The sequence below is a fragment of the Mesoplodon bidens genome (assembly GCF_964165515.1).
Source record: "Mesoplodon bidens genome assembly, chromosome: 12".
In the NCBI taxonomy this organism is placed as follows: domain Eukaryota; kingdom Metazoa; phylum Chordata; class Mammalia; order Artiodactyla; family Ziphiidae; genus Mesoplodon; species Mesoplodon bidens.
Window position 1 is genome coordinate 87,566,192 of NC_138168.1, and position 24,266 is coordinate 87,590,457.

At 39.3% G+C, this 24,266-nt stretch overlaps 1 protein-coding gene across 5 annotated transcripts in view; it reads right to left on the reverse strand.

The window, feature by feature from the left end:
• PRKN (parkin RBR E3 ubiquitin protein ligase) overlaps positions 1-24,266 on the reverse strand; it is a 1,303,276-nt gene that overhangs the window by 460,253 nt on the left and 818,757 nt on the right. The gene's annotated exons all lie outside the window — the stretch shown is intronic.

Sequence of the window (24,266 nt, forward strand, 5' to 3'; positions counted from 1 at the left end):
AATGTCTACAGAATGGGAGCAGAATATTTTACCCCTAAGAAAAATAATCATCCAGTTTGTTAAAGAGCCAACATTGCCCCTGGCGGTTGGGCTGAGACGCTAAGACTGAACAGCCATCATGAGGGGCTGTTTACGGACCTGGCCAGTAGAACTTTCTGCTTTGATGGAAATGTTCTTTATCTGCTCTGACCGTATGCTAGTCACTGGCCACCATGGCAGCCAAGCAATTGAAAGGTGCCTAATACAATCGAGGAACTAGAGGAAACTCAGGCTTAGAAAGTTGAAACAGCTCAGCCAAGATCACAAGCTTAACTAATGGTGGAGTCAGCTTAAACCCACCCCTGTCTGACTCACCATCAATGGGCTCTTAAAGCACTAATCACTAAAATGGGCCTGCACTTGAGCACTTCAAGCCCTGGGCCAAGAACTCAATTCCCAGGGCCTCAGGGCTACAGTGGGTCCAGAACAGTCAGAGCCCCAGGTCAGCAGCCTCCAGGCTGGTGACCTCTGTCCAGAAGCAGCACTGTCTTTCCACCCTTGTGAGGCCTACATGTTACCATCTCTTTTCCTTGTGTGCCATGAGGCAAACGTGGGGAGTACTGAACAAACTGGGGAAGTATTTTTCTGGGAAAAGCCACATGGGCCTATGCCCCAAATTAGCAAGGATTCCAGAACACCCATGAATAGCACTGGAGGCTGGGAAATTTTCTCATGTGTTGTGAGATTTTAAAATCTTGTTTGTAGTAAAAATACTTACTGAGCACCTGTTCAATAGTAGGGGAAATTTCTGATCCATTGATGTCTTGGAGGAGCATTCAACACTGTCACCAGTGAGGAAAATATACCCAAAGTATTACCTCGTAGCTCGTATATAAGAGGAGAACTGGATGGTGGAGCTCTCGGCACCCCTGGTGGAGCTCTAGGGAAGACTGAGGTCTCTCATTTATTTTGCAAGTGAGGAAACTAGTTATCAACAGAGACGGAGTTTGTTATTGGAGGCCCCCAGGCTTGTGACAGTCTGTTGCACTGGGTCTCAGTTACTACCTCCTCAGGAAAGCAACAGTAGGCATTTGTGAAGGTCAAGATAAAAGAGCATTTTAGCCTTATTTTGTCTTTTTCCTCTTTATAAGTTATATTGTTCTTTTTGGATAATTGCTTCCTATTAAATTCATATTCTTGCATATTTTTCCCTCATTTGTGTACGATTAGTTCTTACTGGAAAATTAATTCTGCATTTCCAATAATTTATATAATTTGATGTCACTAATATCTGGATAAATTGATAAAGCATCAAAAAAGGCCTTCTCTACCTTCATATACTGTCATATAATGCATTCTCTTACCATCAGAGGGAAATCAAAATATGACTCTTTAAATCCTTTTTGTTTTTCAAATTTTATGAGTTTAACATGGACGGTATATAAATCACAATCAAACATTTTCTTCTTACCTCATCTGATTTAGCTTGATAAAAATCAACTCCATTTATATGTATGTCATTTAGAAATATGTCTCTGTTTTTCCCAAATGGATATGTCTTACATCCAATGCTTAAGAAAAAATTCCAGTAGCACCTCCCTGGGGAATCTGAACTAGCCCCTGATTATGCTAATAGAAGCCAAGAGGTTTTCAAAGCAGAAGAACTATAATAAAATGTTCATAAATAGGCCTCTCTTGATGGTTTTGGTGTTTCCGGATTTTCCAGACCATAGAGGATACTTGATATGATATATGTAAGCTGAGCTGAAGATGTACAGAGGGAAATGGGAATTGGAAGTTAATTGCAACTTTAAAGCATTGCATTTTTTCATTCAGTATATTTGTAGGAATTGGCTGGGCAAAGGCAAGACCAGGGAGCCTGCTTGTCTGATTGTCCTCAGTGGCTGCAGGCACTTCTCAAGGGCAGGGACTTGTTTCTGACAGAGCTGTGGTCCAGTCCCCAAAGAAAATGACTCCCCAGGAAAACAAAGGATGACTCCCTTGCTTACCTGCCTCTACAAAAACTCAGACCTCCTTCATTTTATTTGAGACTCATTAATGGATGCTCTCTTCATGGTAATAACCTAAATAAAATTTATCTCCTTAGTTGTCTGGGGCACTTTGTCTTTGATATGGAATAGACTTCAATTAGTACAATATTCATGTTTCCCTACAATTTAAGAAAGACTGTGAAGAAACTGAGAATAACTGGATTTGAAAAAGATAAGAATGAGGTGGGTGAGAGACGCTATAAGTCCTGATGTGCCTGGAACAGTTCAGATTTATGTCAATTGTCTCAGTATAATTATTAATAGAACCCCCTACTACTCTCAAAAGTATCCTGGTCTAAAAGAAACATACGATATCACTTATATGTGGAATCTAAAATATGACATAAACGAACTTATTTATGAAACAGAAACCGATTCACAGACATAGAGAAGAGACTTGTGGTTGCCAAGGGGGAGGGGGGCTAGTGGAGGGATGGAGTGGGAGTCTGGGGTTAACAGATGCAAACTGTTATACATAGAATGGATAAACAACAAAGTCCTACTGGATAGGACAGGGAACTATATTCAATATCCTGTGATAAACCATAATGAAAAGAATATAAAAAAGAATGTATACATATGTATAACTGAATCACTTTTCTGTACAGCAGAAATTAACACAACATTGTAAATCAACTATACTTCAATAAAAAAAAAAAGTATCCTGGTCCAGACAAAGAATTATATGGTCATCAGCTACTGGTCCTATCATAAACCCCACACCCCAGCACGGTCCTAAGCATAGAGCCAAAACACATCTACTGAAATGCAAATAGGGACTAACAATCTAGTAGGTATTACAGTGAATATAAAAGTAATATGAGTCTCTTGTCCTAAAACAATTTAGATTCTCTAGAGAAATATTAAATGTACATATAAAACCTTTGAATGTGTGACAGTATATAACAAAATGCCTCCTACAGTGGTATGGAATAAAAAGGAACAAACAAAAAAGCAAAAACAGAAGGAATAGCTCTGAATTTAACTAGTAATATCTACTTGAAAAACTTTAGAAAGAACAGTTTTGGTTGTTAGTCAAATGCAGCTAATAGGATTCAGAGTGAGCACGGAATGGGCATCAGAGGGCGGGAAACAGAAGGAGGCTGAGAAATGAGATGAGGAACAAAAGGCAGCAGCAAAGAGACAGCCAGGATAACAGGAGAAAACACATCACAGCCGGTTTTCATGTTTTATGTCAACTTTAAAGGAAACTGGTGTTTTCCTAAAAGCGTATATATTTGATGGAGAAGTGCTGCCCATTTCAGTAGCAGAATAACTTCATTATATTGCTGGAAGAATTTAAGAATTGAATATTGGAAGATAGCAGGTGGAAGCTATACATTTTGTATTAATATGGCAATATGGAGCGAGACTTAGGAGCTCTGATATAATATAATCTTTTACTGAAAACAATTTTATTTTCTCAGTGATTTCACCCTGGCTTTATACTAACATCTTTTAGGGAAAGTATTTTTCTGCATATAGTTTATTGTATTCAAGTGATAGCTTAGAGATAGTCATTCAGGGACTTTTGGGTCTATAAATGCAACAGTCTGATAATATTGTTAAGCAAGTTTTGAGAGATTAAAAGACAACAAAAAAAGTTTTGTTTCACATAAGTTTGGACAATGACATATTTGAACATAATGGTTTTTCAAAGTCAGTATTCATTTTTAAACTATAGAGGCAGCAAGCCTTTTGCTTTTATCTCAAGTATATTTCAGAGTCTTAGGTCAAGCACTAAATTGAAATTGTAGTATGCAATATGGCTGTATTTCATAGCTCTAGGAATACTGCCAATTTGCAAAGGCTGAGTTACTTAGACTTTTTTTCTTGGAAACTAGAATGACTTCCTTCAGGACTTACTGTCCTTATAGCTTTCCAACTATCATTACATTATGTAGGAGGTCTTTACTTAAAAACACTCATATCACACAATTTCATAAATAAGGCAAAGAACTAAAGCATTGAGTTGTTGGTCAATCTGCAAAATATTGACAGGTTTTTATGCTCAGCTCTAAGAATTTTACACAAACATTATTAATCCCATCATGTCAGGTCAATGCAAAAGCAGTGACAATGTTTCAAGTGTTAATTCAGTGAGGTAGCCCTAGGACAATGAAAACAGAAGGACAGAAAATGTTAAACATGAAAAACTGACTGAAAATGAGAGATGCTGCTGCTGCATATGTCATGACATGTTAGAAGGAATGAGCATGAAGGACAACAACAAGCCAACAAAACTTGTGAAAAGTGTATTTTGTATCTATGCAACCCATAATGATCAGATGGTTATATTTGGCAAGTAGGTAGGTGAACTACTATATAACCTATATAAACTTAGGTTAAGGTTTTTTCAAAATAGTAAAGAGTAAAATGGAAAACTCCCATTATGGATAGCCTTCTAGAAGGCAACATCAGGATTAATTTATTCCTTGAGCTTTCTCTTGGTCCTCACACCCATTCTTCTTGTAACCTATACAACAACTTTAATGTCCTATCGTAAGATCACTTGGGGAGCTTTTTAAAAAAAACTGATGCTGGTTTTCCATTCCTCCCCACCCAGAAATTCTCTCCGCAATAGTCTGGGATGGAGTCTGCACATTAATAATTACAAGACCTTCTCAAGTGATTCTAATATGCCACCAGAGTTAACAAACATTGGTTTACAGGGAGTAAGTTTGAAGCATCTTTTATCAGACATCTAATGTCTCCTTATTTCATTCATTCTCAAATCCCTATTTTTACCACTTTCTTCTTCCTTTAGAATTTGGATAGGGATCCTAACAGTATTAAAATTAATTTAATATGTCCAAAACCATTAATTCATTTATTTGTTGCACACACACTTATATCTCATACCCCAGAATTTAGAAAAGGACTCCAGACACAGGTTGCTAAATCCTTACCTGCTTATTGAGTCACTTTAAAAAAAATTGTTCACTGTTATAGTGACAATAATTTTATGCTTTAGGGTAAGCTCAAATATAATTCCCCTTTTTCTACACTGTTCTTTATTGGATTTTTTTCCATTATAGTAATATTTAACAGATAATCATTATTTTACACTTGTTTCAAATACTGAAAACAACTTATGGGACTAATATAATCTTGATACTAATATAATTGGATAACAACACTATAAGAAAGTCACAGGCCAATTTCACATAAGAATACAGAGTGAAAATCCTTATGAAAGATAACCTAACTGAAAAAATGTACATTTAAAAAAACAGAATCAAGAAGGGCTTATCCCAAGGATGCAATAATAGTTTAGCATCAGAAAATTTGTGTAGTTCGTGAAATTAATAGACTGAAGGAGAAAATGCTCGAAAATGCTACCTTGAAAGATGCTGACAAAACATTAATATATATATATTTGTGTGTGTAGATAGATAGATACAGATATAGATATAGATGTATGAAGCTGACGCAAAACTAGGAAGACAAAGGAACTTCCTTAATGTGATAAAGTGTATCTATCAAAAGAAATCCTCTTGCTTTTGTAGGGAAACATCACATTTAATGAAGAAACTTTAGACCCATTTCTTTCAGTGTCAGGAACAAAATAAAAATGTTTAGTATTACTCCTACTGTTTAATGTATATTACCAAATGTCCTGGACAATACAATAAGAAAAGAATCAGAAATAAGAGGTATAAGGATTATCATGGAATAGAAACAAAAGAAAAAATGTTACTTACAGATGACAGGCTTATCTACATACATCCCCAGAGATCAAAGGGAACTTATCAAAAAATTGTAAAATTCCATTAAAGAACCTTGAAGTGGATTTGATGAAGGGATATACTCCATTCAATAAGGAGAACAGTTGAAGTTGTATAGATACCAGTTCTTCCCAAAATAATCCATAAACTTAGTGTGTCTTTTTTTTTTTTTGAGGGGGTAACATATAGGATTATTTTCTAGTTTCCTCAACCTTCTCACACATTAAGTATAAATTACATACTATCTAACAATACGTCACAGTTTTTATAAACGGTTATGAAACAGTAGGCAAAATGAAAGGTGCAGTAGACTTGCCAGCTGGGTGCTACTGGCTCTCCCACCAACTGGATGAGTCAGCCAGTTGCATCATTTTCCTTCCCTGAAACTCCTTTTCTTCACTGATAAAATAAGATTAGACAATAGTAGGTATTCTTTACATTTTAAAATGCATTCCTTTTTGTAATAAGCTTAAAAGTCTAATAATGCACACCACGTCTGCACTCTGAGTACCCCCCAACCTGCAACCACACAACTCATATATAAGCTTTCTGACATTCTTTAGGGTGATATTCTCCACATTAAGCTAGAAGATGGACTGTATCTTCTAGAGAACTTCATCAGAATTAAAAAAAAAAGAGTGCTTGTATATGCTTTCTGTGACTCAAGGGTTTTTAAAAATCTTCCATAAATTTATCAAATATACCAGTTTTAATCTATTAGAGATGTATGTTGAAAGTGTTTTTTTTTAATTCAGTGGTACTTATAATAAGTAGTGAGTAAAACTGATGAAACAAGATTTTCAATATATTTTTACAAATACACATCCCCCTCTCCCCAGAGTGTAATCACAGGGTAAAGTGATCTCTAGGTTTCTTCTGTTTCTATGATTCAAGAATTATTCCTGCTGTAAAACTGACTAGTTTGCTTGTTTCTTTTGAGGTGCTTCGGAAGACCAAACTCATCCATCTGTTTCTCCTTTCTCCCTTCTCTCCCACTCAACAACCTAAAATGGAAGATTCCAAGCACTAAGATACCAGGGCTTATACACATTAGAAACAATTTCTTCCTGAAAGTCAGACTGTCTTTAGGGTCACTGCTAATACTAATGTGCATTTGCTGAGATCAGGGGTTGACACATTTTTCTGTAAAGGATCAGATAGTAAATGTTTTGGCTTTGTCGACCATATGTTCCCTATCAGAACTACTTAATTATTCCCCTGTAGCATGAAAGCAACCATAGACAATACATAGATGAATATGTCTGGTTGTACTCCAATAAAACTTGATTTACAAAAACAGGTTGTGGGCTGGATTTGGTGCATGGACCCTAGTATGCCAACCATGGGCTTAGACGTAGTTCACCCATTGAATAGGTGTGTCCTATTCTGAAAGGAGGCTTCATGTGAGCATGAGCAAGTCTCTCTCTACTTATTTCAAACGAATAAGATATTTTTTCAAATGGCACACATTTTCAATTGACATGGAGTGTGTGTGTGTATGTGTGTGCATATGTACACACTGACTTACATCAATTTGATTTTAACATTTTTAGACACAGGTCACATAAGCAGAATATCAGCTCAAAGCAGTTCTAAAAGACTCAGTTTGAAAAATAACAACATATGTGTTGTGTTATTAATACTGCCACTTCTACACTTTCTCCCATCAGGTTCATTAACAGTAGTCCAAGTGTGACTTCAGGTAATGATCACTTCAAGTGAATTCAAGTCTATTGCCAAAGTGTGAAGTTATAAAGGAGAAAATACAACTTCATGGAGAAGCAAATCATTCATGACCTTAACATTGAGTAAGTGTTAAATGTCTACCAGGTATCAGTTAGGCAAGTTTTGTGGTAGCATCCAATTATCAGGTTGGCAAAAAGTCACTCAGTAGACAGCATGTAACAAATGGCCAAGGATCTTAAATTCATGAATTGAGTTTAAAAAACATATTTACCATCACTCCTTCTCATGCGTAAGTTGCTCTACAGGAATGTATAAAGCAGGCACTGATAATGGAACAAAAGAACTACAGGATTGTCATTACTGAAGATACTTGATAACGTAGTTGAGTCCTTTTGAAACTCTTCTATCACTTAGAAAATATTAATTGCAAAATATTTCTTGTTGTCCATACACTGGTTACTAGGTTACAGAATAGAAATATGATTCTTTTTAATTTTTAACACCGATTCTATATTTGTAGGCAGAAAATCAGATAGTACTCATCTTGAAATCATCGTCAAAAACTCTACCGACTAAGACGTTAGTTCGTCAGTCCGTCAGCACATCCTATGGAAAATGGATATGCTGAATGGTTTGGAGAGCCTCTGATGCTCTGGGAATAGTTCTAGCCATCAAGATAGTAAAGGCCAGAGTGACCTAGAGACTTCTGCTTGCTGAGTATCCCCTCTTTGCCTCTTCCCTTAATGATGCTAATGGAGCCCATGTACATTCTGTTCCAGAGTGAGCCTGAAACGGCACTTTCTTCAGTGAAATGTTCTCTCGGTTGGCTGGGAGAAGCGTCCCTCTTTGTTCTAATCTCTGTTTCCCTCAGAGGAGGAAGAACACTGCTCTTCTCTTAGGGTCATAAGATGATGGCTGGTGGGTAATTGCTGTGTTGTGCCTTTCAATTACCTATGCCACAGTTGTGCTTTTTGATTTGTCAGACTAAGTAAAGCTTCCGCTCAAAGTTTCCTGTTTGAAACTTTATGGCGTCTTTATGCATATGCCAAAAAGCCTGGACCATGTCGGGCACAATTAAAATGGGCCATGTGAGCTAACTGCATACATTTCTCTTCTCATATTCCAGTTTGTTTAAAACAAGAAACTAGATTTCTTGTGTTTCTAAAAGTTAACAGAAACATTCCTGCTTCTTACTTGCTGGTCACGTTTTAAATTTCCTATGGTTACGCTTATCCAGTTGATTTTAGTGTTCTAGCATGTCTAATAGTTTTCTAGCGTGCCTAAGACTATGATATTATCATGACAGAAAAATGAATGTATATCAAGAAAAATGTTTCTAATATTTATATGTAAAGCAATGATAATGGCAGTAATAATTCTGTGGTGTAATCTCGGAAAAAATGAACTTGGTTAATCTTAAAATATTCTATAGTAGAGCTAAGAACTTAGCATAACTGCTTGCTATTCTTTGGTTAACTGCAGAATCTAGTTTGGTGAGTTTTTTTTTCAGACACTTCAAAATGATCATGTCTTCAACTTTACAAGTTAAAGTCTTGTAGTGTATAATGGCAAATTTACAGTTTTTAAATTTATCATTAAGAAAATGTTAATTGCAAAAGAAATACTAAATAGAAGGAAGGGAAAATACAGATACTGTGATAAAGAGAAGGACTTTCACGGTATCGGTGTTTTGTTTTGTTTTGTTTTTTCGGTACGCGGGCCTCTCACTGTTGTGGCCTCTCCCGTTGCGGAGCACAGGCTCCGGACGCGCAGGCTCAGCGGCCATGGCTCACGGGCCCAGCCGCTCCGTGGCATGTGGGATCTTCCCAGACCGGGGCACGAACCCGTGTCCCCTGCATCGGCAGGCGGACTCTCAACCACTGTGCCACCAGGGAAGCCCCTATATTGGTATTTTAATTTCTTTATTTATTCACTTAATTAATATTTATTGAGTGTCTACTTCTGACAGACCATTTGCAAAGTACTTCCATTTAGTAGACTCTTTCTTTGGATGTGTGTAAGTTTTAGCTAAAGAAGTCCATGTATACATGCAAGTGGAGAGTCTGACACACATGTGGTTATAAGGAGCTGGAAAAGAAAATTCATATGCCCTTTTAATCTCATTTTTCAGTTTACTCTTTGCCAGCTCAAACTTTCCGTTTCTAGAACAACTCACTGAGTGTCCTTCCTTCTCACATCCCTAACACAGAGCTCCCTCGTTCTGGCACCGACACCATCACCTTCCTTCCATCATCACTTCCTTGAAGTCACGTGCACCCTGAGAACTGCAGAACTCTCAGCAGAGAACAACTGCGCCCAAACCCTGCAACTAAGAGACTGGGCCAAACTCTAGCATAGCCCGAGGATGACCCCAGCCCCCATGAAAACACCTGCCCAAGGAAGCTCAAAGCTGCCAGGAGAATTGACTGTTAGCCAACACCCCGAGATAGGCCCCTGAGCCCCCCTTCTCAGAGCATTTATTAAAAAGGGCTTACTCTGTGAGGATGTATCTCTTACAACTCAGAAGTGTTCTCTAGGACTTGAGAGACCTTCCTCTGAAACGCACTCATTGGGAGGGCGGGGCCTCTGTCTCCCAGTCCCTGAGGGAGGAGAGAATTGTAACTTGGAGCTGCCAGCTGCAGCTGGCGCATTTACAGGGAGCGGTCCTTCCAGCTCCGCCACTCTCCTGACCGTCCTGAGTCCTGCTTCCCCTTGCCTCCAGGCCCTTTGAAAGGCCCAGTCTCCTCTCCATGAGCAGGACTGGAGCTCAGCTCCATCCCCAGCCTCCTGCCCCCACTGTCAGTAGTTACTGAATAAAACCTGTTTACCCTGCAAAAGGCAAAATGAATGTGTTTATCTTCCCTTCTTTTGTATGACAACCCTTTCTTCCCCTTTCTCGTGTGCATACAATCCCCAAATCCTATCGATTCTTCTTTAAAATGTTGCACAATCTGTTTTTTCCTTTCGGGTGAGATAGAAATGTTACACATCTTTCATAGACCTGACAATAACTGCAAAAGGTCTATGAGTTCCCAGCTGAGCTGACAACGAGGCAGAGTGACTATTCATTTCCTGTCGCTGCCACAAACTTGGTGGCTTAAAACAACAGAGATTTATGCGCCCACAATTCTGGAGGCCAGAGTCTGAGATGCTGCAGGACAGTGGCTCCTCTGGAGGCTCAAGGGGAGAAGCCATCCTTGGCCTCTTTCAGCTTCTAGGGCTGCCCTGGCAATCCTGGAGCTGTGGCCACATCACTCCAGTCTCTGTCTCCCCGTTCACTCTTTTTTAAAAAAAATCTTTATTTTTTAAAATTTATTTATTTTAGTTATTTATTTTTGGCTGTGTTGGGTCTTCGTTGTGGTGCATGGGCTTCTCATTGCGGTGGCTTCTCTTGTTGTGAAGCACGGGCTCTAGGCACGTAGACTTCAGTAGTTACGGCTGGTTCGAACCCATGTCCCCTGCACTGGCAGGTGAATTCTCAACCACTGCGCCACCAGGGAAGTGCCCCCCGCCGCCCGTTCACTCTTGTCACTGGATTGAGGGCCCACTGGATTATCGTCCGGGGTGATCTTGTCTCAAGTTCCTTAACTTCACTGAATCTGCAAAGACCCTATTTCCACATAAGGTCACATTCACAGGTCGTGGGGATCAGCATGTGGATATATCCTTTTGGAGGCCACCATTCAACCCACTCCATTGCTAAGCCCCATAGCAGCAAACCAAAAGTAAATACCTAACCTAATTGCAGTTGCAGACTCCCCCAAGGAACAGGATTTTAAACCAATCAGTCTGGAATTTCCTGGTTAGTGAGGTAATCTGCCTGACAGACCCCTGCCACCCTTACCTCAAAGGAAGGTGACCCTCCCTGAAACAATCCTTTTCTTTGCTTTTGACTTCCTTGTGCCACCGCCTTTCTGCCTTAAAACCTTCCATTTTGAACAGCTCTTCCAAGTGCCTTTCTACTTGTTAGATGGGATGCTGCCTGATCCACGAACAATGAATAAAGCCAGGAAGATCTTTAAACTGACTCAGTAGAATTTTTTCTTTTTTTTTTTTTTTTTTTTTTTTTTTTTTTTGCGGTAGGCGGGCCTCTCACTGTTGTGGCCTCTCCCCCTGCAGAGCACAGGCTCCGGACGCGCAGGCCCAGCAGCCATGGCTCACGGGCCCAGCCGCTCCGCGGCATGTGGGATCCTCCCAGACCGGGGCACGAACCCGTGTCCCCTGCATCGGCAGGCGGACTCTCAACCACTGCGCCACCAGGGAAGCCCGAATTTTTTCTTTTTTAACAAGAGAAAGAGTATGACAGTCAAGGACACAAGAGAACATGATTATATAGCAATAGTCATGGTAGATGTACACATAAAACAGTAATGCATGTAGGTAATCAGACCATTACGAACTCTTAATATTATTGCACAGGATGAACTGATTTTAACCTAAATGTAAAGGTCACAAAGAACCAAACTGCTTTTGAGCTAACATTATCAACAGTGTCTCAAAGTAATGAAAACATCAGTCAAAATAAAGAGACTTGAAAGTGTAAGTTGAAAATTATTTGCTTGCAATTATTCCATCTATTTTTGTGATGTTCTTTTCTATAACACATTTATCCCAAAAGATTTTCAATGCTTAAGACAAGAAGAATATAAAAGATTGTTCCAAAACAAAGAAAAAAGAGAAAAAAAGATTGTTCCACAAGATAAAAATATAAATATATATTAGTTTGATACAAACTTCTACTTTCTTGTTCATCACTACTGTTCATTGATTTTTTTTGAAATAGGAAAAAGTTCTGCATTGTTGTCTATAAGTTTTTACATTAACAATCTGCTCAGAACTCACAAACATGAATTAATTAGATACAAAAAATCTGGAAAATAATTTATGCTTAACAATTATGCCTTCCTTTTCCTGTGGATGTGTCCTACTCTTCAGGAAAAATGAGTTCAGGAAGATACTTAGCTATGTGATTTCTCAAAATTGAAAAATAGTGGTATTTCCTGGAGGTGATAGTGAAGGCAATCTGTATCTGATAATAACCCCGTCATCAGCACCACTGCAGCAGGGGAGGGGTGGAAAATCCCCATCATCCTCAACTCGTCCCCCAAGTCGGAAAGTTACAAGGTCAGGGAGGGGGCTTGTGGTCCGTGAGAAGCTTGAGCACTTTAAGGTCTACAATTTCTAAGATGACTGCTATAATTGGCTATGAGGAGGGTTGGGACGGCTATCTGACATTAACCTTTGGAAATAACTCAGACTCTGAAAAAGGCCTTCTTAACTTTTCCCTTCAGACTTGCTCCAGGAGCAAGGAAGGGTCCAGATTCCCATGTGGACCGCAATCGCGGCTGTCTAGAGTGCCCTTGCTGTTGACTGATCCACAATCAGCCCTCGAGCCCGTGTGGTGGGTCTTGATTTTGATCCAGACCCTGAGCCATGTATTCTTGCAGAAACTGGACAAGGTGTGTACATGTTTCCAGTCATCAGTCTTTGTATTTTTAATATAGCTATCTGTTCTACATTGTGGAATGATTCTCCATCTTTCATACTGAGATTATAAAGCCTTGAAAACGTCTGTCTTTGATCTTAATATTTTCATTTTTTTTCTGCCAAATGTCTTGAAAGGATCAGAGAGTAAGTATCTTAGGGTTTGAGTCCCAGACAGTCTCTGTGGCAACTACCTAACTACTGTTGTAGCTCAAAAGCAGCTGTCAACAATCCAGAACAAATGGGTGTGGCTATGTCCTTCCAAAGCTTATTTATGGGCACTGAAAACTGGATTCCCAACACAGGCACACCTCGTTTTATCGTCCTTTGCTTTATTGCACTTCACAGATATTGCGGATTTTTTTTTTTTTTTACAAATCGAAGGTTTGTGGCAACCCTGCATTGTCAGATTGACAGCATGTTTTAGCAACAAATTATTTTTCAGTTAAGATATGTACATTGTTTTTTTAGACATAATGTGATTGCACACTTAATAGATTACAGTATAGTGCAAACATAACTTTTATATGCACTCAGGAAGTAAAAAATCTGTGTGACTCACTTCGTTGGGACATTCGCTTTATTGAGGTGGTCTGGAACTGACCCTGCAGTATCTCCAATGTATGCCTGTAATTTTCATGTATTGCTGTATCATTCTTAAAAATTTTTTTTATAACCTCTTAAATATGTAAAATCTATTCTTAGCTCATGAGCTGGTCACATTTAGCCCATGGGCTGTAGTTCGCTGTCCTCTGGTCTACAACAAGGTCATGAGAAAGTATGGCTTTAAACAGATGAAAAGATGATGATGAGAGTAAAATAAAAAGGTGATGATGATGATGTCTGTTTAGATTAATGACATAAGCAGATAAATGCTTGCCACTGTAAGGAACTGCCTGGCGTTACAGTGAGAGGCACAAGTTATTGCCAAGAGAACTGGTTCCAGTTTCAGTTTATCTGTAACCTGTTAGTAGTCTTGGGAAATCACTTAATTTCTTTAATCTAATTTTTTTCTCCTATAAAATAATAGAAAAGGATTATAAAATTTCTAAGATCAATTTTACCACTGAGATTATTCCATTCTTATGTTTATAGCTTCTCCTTTTCCCCCTGTATAACTAGTTACCTGTTTATTTATTGTTTTACTTATATACGATTGTAAGAGATAAGCTTTTAAAATAGAAGGTGACTGGTACAACTGAAAATGAATGCCTGTCTCTAATTTGTCTTTAATGCACAAGGTACTTGTAAAAGAGCACAGCCTTTAAGCTTGCCAATGATTTGCAACAGATCATCACCAAGCACACATTTTGAAAAAGCTAAGAAATATAAAATCAAAGTAAGACAGAAATTATGCAGCAGAGAAGTCCAGTTAAAAGGAGGAGAAAATATTGGGATAGATAGCCTACCTCTTGCTGCCATCAAAAGCATTTGACAGGATTAGGTCCTTGCTGCAGGTGCTGAAGTCCTACTTACTTAGACTTTAATGGCTGACGTGGTGTATTTTACAGTGCAATATAACTATAATTGCAGTTTTAAAAACAATGTACTGTACAGCATGCACACACCCTATAAATGGCATAATAAATGGTCAATAAATAATAATGTGGAGTTCACTGGGACTGAACCACATTTTTACATTTTTCTAAAGTAGAAGATGCTAAGAAACAGAAAATAGAAAATAAAATAAATAAAGGGGGTATATGGTCAACCTATACATGTTTCTAAGAGCATTTGTGCTGTGTCTAGGGATGATGATGAAGCCCAAGGGTAAACTGGCCCCATGATAATTATATTCTCTATCATACTCGATTCCTTTGTAACTGGAGCACACGTGGATGACCTAGAAGTCATCTTTGACCTGCTTCCACCCAGGCTTTGCTCCTTTGCTGTTTTTGTCAATAGAACCACATTTCTTCCACTCACACACCTGAGGTCATCTTTGGTTCCCCTCTCTTTATTTCTCAGTCCTCTCAGGCTCCCAGCCCTGTGGGTCCTTCCTTTGAAAAATCTCCTCAGCCATCAATTCTCTTTCATTTTCCTGCCAACTTCTTTACTGTCTTCTTCCCAGGACAGACGCCAGGTCTGGCACACAGTGGGGATCCAGACAAGGCTTCTATGAATGGGAGAAGTGAAGGCAGTCCTCAAATGGTTCAAGGCCCAGGGCAACCTAGCTGCACTGAGTCAGATTATCTGCAAAGGTTTAATTCAGTTTATGAATTGATTTCAAAAGATTTCAGCCCTGTTTTCTTATCTCCTTTCTTCCCTTCTTATTCAACCAATAAATATATTTTGAGCATTTATTGTATACAAATAAAATAAAATACCAGCCAGCTATGGAATGGGGTTGAGAGGAAGAAAAGAATGTATCCTAATGTCCAGATCACAGCCTGTCCTAGGGGTGCCTACAATACAACTGAGAAGACAGGTAGTACAAAGAAAATGACAATATAGGAAGCCCACCATAGCTCAGCACATGATCAGCCAAGTTAGTGATACGGATTCCAAGTGCTGTGGGTTACAAAGAAAAGGGGATGATTGTGTTTTAATGTGCTTTAACTTCATACTCAATTAGACATGTAAACTAATTCAGTACATATTAGGCCACACCAAACAAAGCCAGAGGAATCATCTTGCCCACTCCCCAGTCAAATGCACTCAACATAATTATCTCATGCTCCTCTTTTTGGAATTATTTATGCATGGTTTTCTTTTGTTGGCACGAGTCAGAATTGCCAGCTTAAGTTTAACACAGTTTATTTACACCTCTACCAAAATAATATTTTATATGCCTCCTGATCAGTGGGCTATCAATATTTCATATTAATTGCAGAGAAAAGATATCAGTGGAGCTATTTAAAAATTGTTCTGGTCTGTGAACAGAAGGCGATAAGAAAAGTGATTAACTATTAATTATTGATATTATACTGTGTGCCAGGGACAGTGCTAAATGTTTTCATGGACTTCATCTAGTTTAATTCCCACCAGGAACACTGGTGATATGTCTCATTATGAGGACTGTCTTTAGAGGTAACTAGAGAAATTTGGGGAGTTAGTCTGGGCATCATGGAAAGTCCCTTGTGCTTAAATTACAAACAGGGGGGTGGACACTGAAGAAAGCTTTTCTTGCAGGATGAATTTAGAGGTAGAATAACCACCTACTTAGAAAAGTCAGACGAGAAGGGCTGAAGACAGAAGACAGATAAGGGAGAGGAGAGAACAGAGAGGGAGAGAGAGACAGGCAGACAGACAGAGAGCGGAAGAGAGAGAGAGAGAGAGAGAGATTAGGAACAAGAAAGAGAACAAGACAGACAGACCCATTGACTATATGGAAACTACATTGTCAGAGAGAAAGAAGAAGATTTCACCTAGAAAAAACTCCAAGCTCTGTTCAGTGGGCCAAGAAAATGCCCTAGATGTTGACCAATCTGCAACCATTCATGCTGCCTATTTTGTGACTGCACTATGTCCTGACACTGTTCTCGAGGCTGGGGACAAGGACTGGAGGTGACAAGACATACACAGCCTCAGGTTTCACCAAGTTTACAATGTAACTGGGAAGAAACTTGAAGAGCAAGCTAAGAACTTTGCATACATTACTTTTAGTCATGCCAACAACCCTGTAAGGTTGGAGATTTCTGTCCTCTGCCCAGGAAACAGAGGTTAAGACATTCTACATCCTTTTCCGAGGGAACAAAGGCATGCAATCTCACTCATCATCACTCAAAGGCTGTGGGGGACAAGCAGGATTTGCCTTCAGGTGTGGTCGGTGCCACTGTCGCACTGTCCCCAGTGCCCTGTGCAGCCTCCATAGCATAACTCCCTCCTAGACGGGGGAGGAGGAGGCCAGAGAAAGGAGAGAGGAGAGAACAGCGTTTCCTTTCCCCACCCTAAATGCCAAGTTGCTCTAGAGACAAAGCACAGTCTCTCTTGAGATATTCTACTGAAAAAAAAAAAAATCAAAACTTAGATGGAAGAGCTTTTCCAGGTAAGGGGGACATCTCTTTCTTCTAACTATTATTAAAGGGAAAACATAAAAAAGAGTTTTATATACATACATTTTAAAAAACAGTAACATACCCTGATTTTAGAAAATGAATAGGACTAGTTAAGAAGCTTCCAACAGAATCTGTGAACGAAAAATAGGTGTGTTTTGTAACCAAATATGAAAGAATGGTAGTGGAAGTCACCATATGTTTAGCAGACACTTCAATGGAACAAGCCTTACAGATGGTTCATTACTATCAGAAACTTCATCCCTTTGACTTAACAGCATCACATTCTAAAAGTGTACAAAACATTCCTAGGGTTTTCAGTGAGCTATGAATTATCCTGAAAAATATCTTAATCATTTCTTTTCTGGAAAATACACAATGGTGGAATGATACATATTTTATATTAGTAGAGGTATACATCTCATTTCCAGTGAAATGGCCCCCAGAAGTCTCAGAGAGAAACCGTATGGAATCACCGATGCAGTCATTAAAAGAATACAATGAAATTATCCTAGTCTGCATTAATTTGGGGTCTACCAAGAAAGGTCCTTCAGTGATGAAACCTTGTAACCATTGCTTCAGCCACTGTAAAGTCACGTGTGCACTTAGAACTGAGCCTACATGGTTTTAGACACTGTTCCAGCCTCATTTCAAGCTATGATGTTGTACTACACTTTTAAAAGTGCAATAAAAATTACCCCATTTTACAATGTGACTCAAAGAAGAAAGAAGAAAGATGCGATATTTCCAGGGATCCTTTGTGGGCAAGAGGACTAGAAGACCAGAGCCCTTTCCTCATGGGGTTTATAGCACAAAGCTCTCTGTGTAGGATTTTGAGACACAAGTACATATAATACATTTAAAGATATTTGGTGGCTATTGCATAAAGTTTAAGATGTGTGTCTACTTTTCCTACTATGGATGAGAGTAGGAAATCACACCATGGGTTCTTAGTGTGTAATTCTCAGCTGGTTTAGTCCATGTGCAGAATTCTTAACATGTCTGTGGTAAGAATTTTTAACACTCCAACTGTACATTTGTCTTTGGGGTACACTGTGGGCATCAGGAAGTGGAAAATTCTAGCATTCACTGATTGCCTTCTATGTGCAAAGACTCTGCAGCCCACTTTCATAATTTTCTCATTTAATTTTCACAGAAATCAATTAAATAGACATCTTCATTGTTACAAACTCAATGAGGAAATATTTCAATGACTATTCACAGAGCCTTTGCTTTTCCCTGGGACTGTTCTAGGTACTGGAGAACAGTGTTGCTCAAAACACACAAACTTTGGCCCTATTTGGTTCACATTCTAGTGAGGGGGAGAGATAATAAACAAAGGGACAAACAAATGCACAATATGACATCATCCAACAGTAAGTACATGAGGAACTTGCAGCAGGATGGGGGGATGGAGTCATCTGGAGGGGACAGCATGTGAGTGGGGGCCTATTTTGCAGAAAGTGGTCAGAAGATGCCTCCTTGAGCGGACTTGCAAAAGTGAGAGGAAGAGCCATGAGTAGTTAAGTAACTACCAACGTTACTAAAGTCATCCTGATAATGCATTTACAGTACTTTGAAAACCTGTACTTCCACAAACTGATAATTTAATAGGGACAATGTTGGACATTTATATCACTTCGTATTTCTCAAATATTGTCTCTGGCATCAAATATCAAATCTTTTTATGAACTTGGGTTAACCCTTGTGTCAGACTGCCTCACACATCAGCTCCTCCTATCCTTGGATCTGTGTGGGTCCTGGCCACCTGCACACAGTTAATCCCAGCACTTTGCCTCACATGCTGGGCTTTCCTGCTCACACTGCCCCAGATATGTCCTGGTACCCCAATGCTTAATCAGTGGCCCCTTGTATGGAGCAATCAGTTGCACTTAGCACTGACCAGCTCCGTAAGGCGTCCTCAGTCTCCCTACTTTGCCCCCATGTCCCTCGCTCCTGCATCCTGGGCTGGTGGGCAGACACGGGGTACCACCCAGCACAGAGACTCTGTTTCCTGGGGAGTCCAGACCTTGACACTCCCCTCCTAGACACCCAAATCCTTGAAGGGAGATGGCCTGTTTTCATTTTTCATCTCTCTTAGTGTTGCAAATAGAGTTATTCTCCTGAGGGTTTACAAGAATCTATCGCAATTTTTGGTTAAATTGTGAACTGATGGCCATAAGAAATATAGTAATTGCTTTCAAAAAAGTTAGATGTGAGCTAGTATGTTGTTGGTTATCAGGTAGGAGATGGGCTACTAGCAATGCAGCCATGAGAGAGCAGTGAGATTTAGAAAGGGTGATCGATAAAATGAATCAGCTGAAAATCCAGAATGAAATAAAAGCAAGTTCTCAATGAATTCTATGCTGACTCCCCAAAACCACCACCCCAAACTCTAATTGCATTCACTGTTTATCTCTTCTTTCCAAGCACCCCGTCAATCTTTGCAGTTTTCATTTCTGGAAACTTTCCCAGACTTCCTGTTTTGGACCTTTCTCTGTAGAAACTGGTGTCTCCTATACCCAGAAACTGTCTTCCTATTGGGCACATGCTTAATCCTAAATCAGATGTCACAAGGCCTAAACTGTGGTGTGGACTCACTGGAAACCATGTTAGCCTGAAATGTATACAGTCATGAGAGAGAGCAAGACACACAAAGAACTAATCTTTCAGACCCAGTTCTACTTAATAAGGTCATAAATGCTGTGCTAACCATATCTGAGAAATTCTGAGGAAGAGAAAGGCAAACCTTAATTAGTATCTGCCTTACACCAAGCATGAGTCACACTGATAGTGTGAGAGAAAATGGGAATCCCCTTTTTAGAAAGAAAATAATTATTTCATATTCCAAACTGTAATACAAAACAAAACAAAACCAAGAAAAAAACACTAGTTTGCTGGCTGAGGTGTTTGATTACAGAACTGATGTTCTGTAATAAGCAAAATGACACTTGTCAGAAAAGGTCCAATGTCTTGTGTTGGCACTAGAAGGGAATATGTCTATTTCAATGGGGTTCAGAGTTATAGGTGGAAAAAAAAAAGACAAAAAAGAAAAGGTCCTATGTCCCTTGAAACCTTTCTCAAATTTCCCCTTTGTCTACTATTAGCTTAGCCCTAGACATTCTGTTTCCTCCAAGGTTCTAAAATTTCCTAGAGGCTTGTGATTATTTTATATATCTAAATGATACATGTAAGATTTTTTTGAAGACGACTTTTCTTTATAAATACATTTTCATCAGCACCTACCAGCTGGCTGACTATCTAAAAAGGGCTAGGATCTCCGCCTGATGCATTGAGCAATAATCATGGTCCTTCTCAAAAAATATCCACTTGTGAAATGGGATGGGACGAGAGACTAACATGTATCACGTCTTGCACTGTTTCACCTGCAGCCCTAATGACTCAATGACATTGGTATTATTATCACCATTTACCAAACTTCTCTGAGAAACTTGCCCACAGTTACGTTGGGTTGGCCAAAAACTTCATTTGGGTTTTTCCGTAAGATGTTATGGAAAAACCCGAATGGACTTTTTGGCCAATCCAATATAATTAGTAAGTGGAGGCAATGAAATACAAACTGAGGTTGTCTGATGTCAAAGCTCAGGTACTGTGACCACCTCTAGTTTCTTTCCCACTTGGGGACATCTGGACTCTGGTAGGATGTTACCAAGTGTTCACTGGGCTTAATTAGCTAACCAGTGATTTTTTGCCTTTACCCAACAGCTGTATAACCTGAGACTTATATTCACAGTTAGGGAAACACTGCTGAAGAGGTAGAGAGTATAAGGATGTACTTAAGTACATATATCTTACAGTACTCCTTTTCCTTCTTTAAAGGTTGCCAAATTAAATTTGTTTAACATTTTGGCCCTCTTGTAGGTCATATCGAGTATTATCAATGTATTGGTTCTTCTGAGTACTTAACAATATATTATTTAATATCAGTCAAATACTTACCACCACCCTTGATTTTGAGATTATTGACTTCCTTTTTTTGCATTTAAAGCAATAATTTTCACTTTTCATGTTCAAAAATGCATAGCATCTAATATAGCTCTAGGCCAAGGTCCATCTTGAACACATTTACGATTCTGAAAATATTTTTCATTTTTACTTTCTACTGTTAGTAATTTTTCTACTCTCATACCACTGGTGATTTTCAGGAAGGCTAATATCTGTGAAATATTTTAAGTTTTATAAAATAATGGATCACATCAAACACTGATAAAGATCCCACTCTCCTTTTTCAAAAATAACATCTGGAAACCATTGAAATCTTTCACATTCAAAGCAAGATTTCAACAGTTTATTAAAATGCAATTATTTTTGAAATATTTTCATTACAATTTTTAGAAGTATTTATATTGGCTACCAAGAAATTCTAGTTTGAAATCCAAAGAACCCCTTCTGAGGGACCAGGTCATTTTTATAATCATATGCATTGACCATGACAAAGGATGCAATAGCTCAGTTTCTGAATCCCGATGTAGATCCAAACCTTCTCACTTGCAGAGAGACACTTTCTCAAGCCATTTAGCTTTCCTGAGGCTTCATTTCTCTGTTCAGAAATGTACACCTGTGTTCAGCTTTGGTAGATCCAAGCGCTGATTTGTTGTACCAATCTACGCTTCCTCCTACACAGTTCCAAACTCCGCAGAATTCTAGCTGCTCCACACCCTCACCAGCACTTGAAATTTTCTCTTTTTCAACCTGGAGATGTGCTCAAGTAGATTCCTACACTCTACTCCGGACATAACTAAATCCATACCAATGGAGTTTTTTCTCCAGATTCAGTATTTTTCAAAGCTCCCTAAAGGATTCTTCACTAAGCCAAGTTAGGAATCACTGCTAATCAAATGAGCTGTCTTGGGACTTCCCTGGTGGTGCAGTGGTTAAGAATCCACTTGCCAATGCAGGGGACAAGGGTTCGAGCCCTGGTCTGGGAAGATCCCACATGCTGTGGAGCAACTAAGCCCAAGCCTGTGCTCTAGAGCCAGCGAGCCACAACTACTGAGTCCGCATGCCACAACTACTGAAGCCCACGTGCCTAGAGCCCATGCTCTGCAACAAGAGAAGCCCTGCACAATGAGAAGCCCGTGCACCGCAAAGAAGCGTAGCCCCTGCTCGGCGCAACTAGAGAAAGCCTGCGCACGGCAGCGAAGACCCAACTCAACAACAACAAAAAAAGCCGAAAACCAAAACCAAACAAACAAACCAAAACCTTACAAATGAGCTATCTTGTGATGGACCAAAAAATGTCCTCAGTGCATGGGAGTCAAATACAAGTTGAAGGATTGAGAATATCTAGGCCAGATTGTTACCTTGCCAGGAAGACAAGGAAGTGACAACAAAGCTGCCTAGAAGTACCCAGGCCAGGAACATTTTGCATGACTGCTCCAACGTTTCCATGAAACTAAGGGTCAGCGTTGTCTGCACTGGCAGAGTGCAAGGGTTTATGAGAGAGGACGAGGTGGTGACTTTGAGTTACAAACTTGATACTCTGAAAACACACTTTGAAAATTACCATTATAGAGTCTTTTTCATTTTCAACCTTCTAATGTTTATTTTAGATGATCAAAGTAAAATCACACCATTTTACATAATTATAGCATATTTTAAAGTTCTTCTTTTTCTGTTTCAAATCTGTAGGATAACCACTCAGCAACAACGTGCCATTTTCTTCTATTTCCTACATTTTAGGCATCTGCAAGTTAGAAGTGAATGAAAATGTACAGAATAAAGGGAATTCTGTCAAAACTATATTGAACTTCAGAAAAGAAGCTTGCAATCTGACACCATGTGCGATATAAACAGTAGCTTGGGGTTCAAATTATCATATTTGTGCTTTTTTCATGTTTAATTTTAGAAGACCACATCCATGGGGATGTTATATGTAAACGAGCCTGTCTCTGAAATATCCTATTTAAAATGCTAATCGGCAACACTTTTCAATATTTTGTGCTTTCAAAGCAAAAAATCACTCATAAAAGAAAATTTCCTTCTGCCACATGGCGTATGTATAGGTGCATATGTTTTTCTTTGTTAGATAACGTGCTAAGATAGATTATAAAAATTAGTATTTTGGGCCATCTTTCCAAAATTATATTTTTAAACTAGCACATTTATAAAGCATAAATGTAAAGCTCTGTAACACAGAGAGATGTGATCATATTCTTTGTAGTGTATCCAACCTGTTAGTCACATACATTTGTCTTCATTTTAGAAGTGTGAGTTCCTGGGTAATTTCTATACCAGAAATATGCACATCTCTGAATGTTTATTACATCTTCCCATATGAACTAGTATTAAGGTCTCCTTTCAAGTGGGAGAGCAGGGCATTATCCTATTACCTGTCTCCGGAAAGGTAGTGAGGTCACAGCCACACTGCCTGGGGCAAAGCACTGGCTCACAGTTTGGCTGGTGGTGGTGGGCTTCCTACCGTGGTCGGTCCTAAGATGCCAGAGGTGGTTTCCTGTCCAGAAGGAGGCCCGTTTATGTGGCCCAGTGTCTCGAGAAGAATGCACTTGTAGACATTTCCTTCCTACCCTTTCCTTCCCTTCCCTTTGCTTCCGCTGAAGAGTTACTGGTAATCATGGAAAGAGGAAGGAAACCTAACCTGTGCTTTCGTGGTATTTCAGTCTGCCGGCTGCTATAAGGAACCTCCATAGACTGGGTGGCTTATCAGCAACGGAAATGGACTTCTCACAGTCTGGAGTCTGGGAAGTTCAAGATCAAGGAGCCAACAGATTCGGTGTCAGGTAGGGACCTGCCTCCTGGTTCTCAGGCCATTTTCTTGCTGAGTCCTTACCTGGGGGAAGGGGCAAGGGAGCTCTCTAGAGCTTTTTTTTTTATATAAAAGCACTCGTCCCATTCATGAGGGCTCTGCTCTCATGACCTAATCACCCCCCAGAGGCCCCACCTCCTAATACCATCACAGTGGGGTTAGGGTTTCAACATACAAATTTAGGGGGGGACACGAACTTTCAGTCTATGGCACATGGCAACAAACAAGGGCGGGGTCATTTGTTCTGAAAAAGTCCCAGAAAAACCCTCTAGATTCAGTCACGATGTCCAAGACTGGGAGAGCTTCTGCCATGGTTCCCCCACTAACACCTGACCAGTTACTTCAAACAGCACTCTGAGAAGAGAAAACCAGTTATTCAGTATTTTTTCATTTTCTAAGCTTTCATACTTAAAGAAGAGCTTTGAAGTAAAGACGAAAACTTTAAACTGTACCATTAGGACACATGAAGAGTAGAAAGAAAGGCCGTATCGATGCTCCTGCAAATCTTCTGCCCTATTTCCCTTGTTCAGAGTTTCCGTGAAATTCTGTTAAGAAC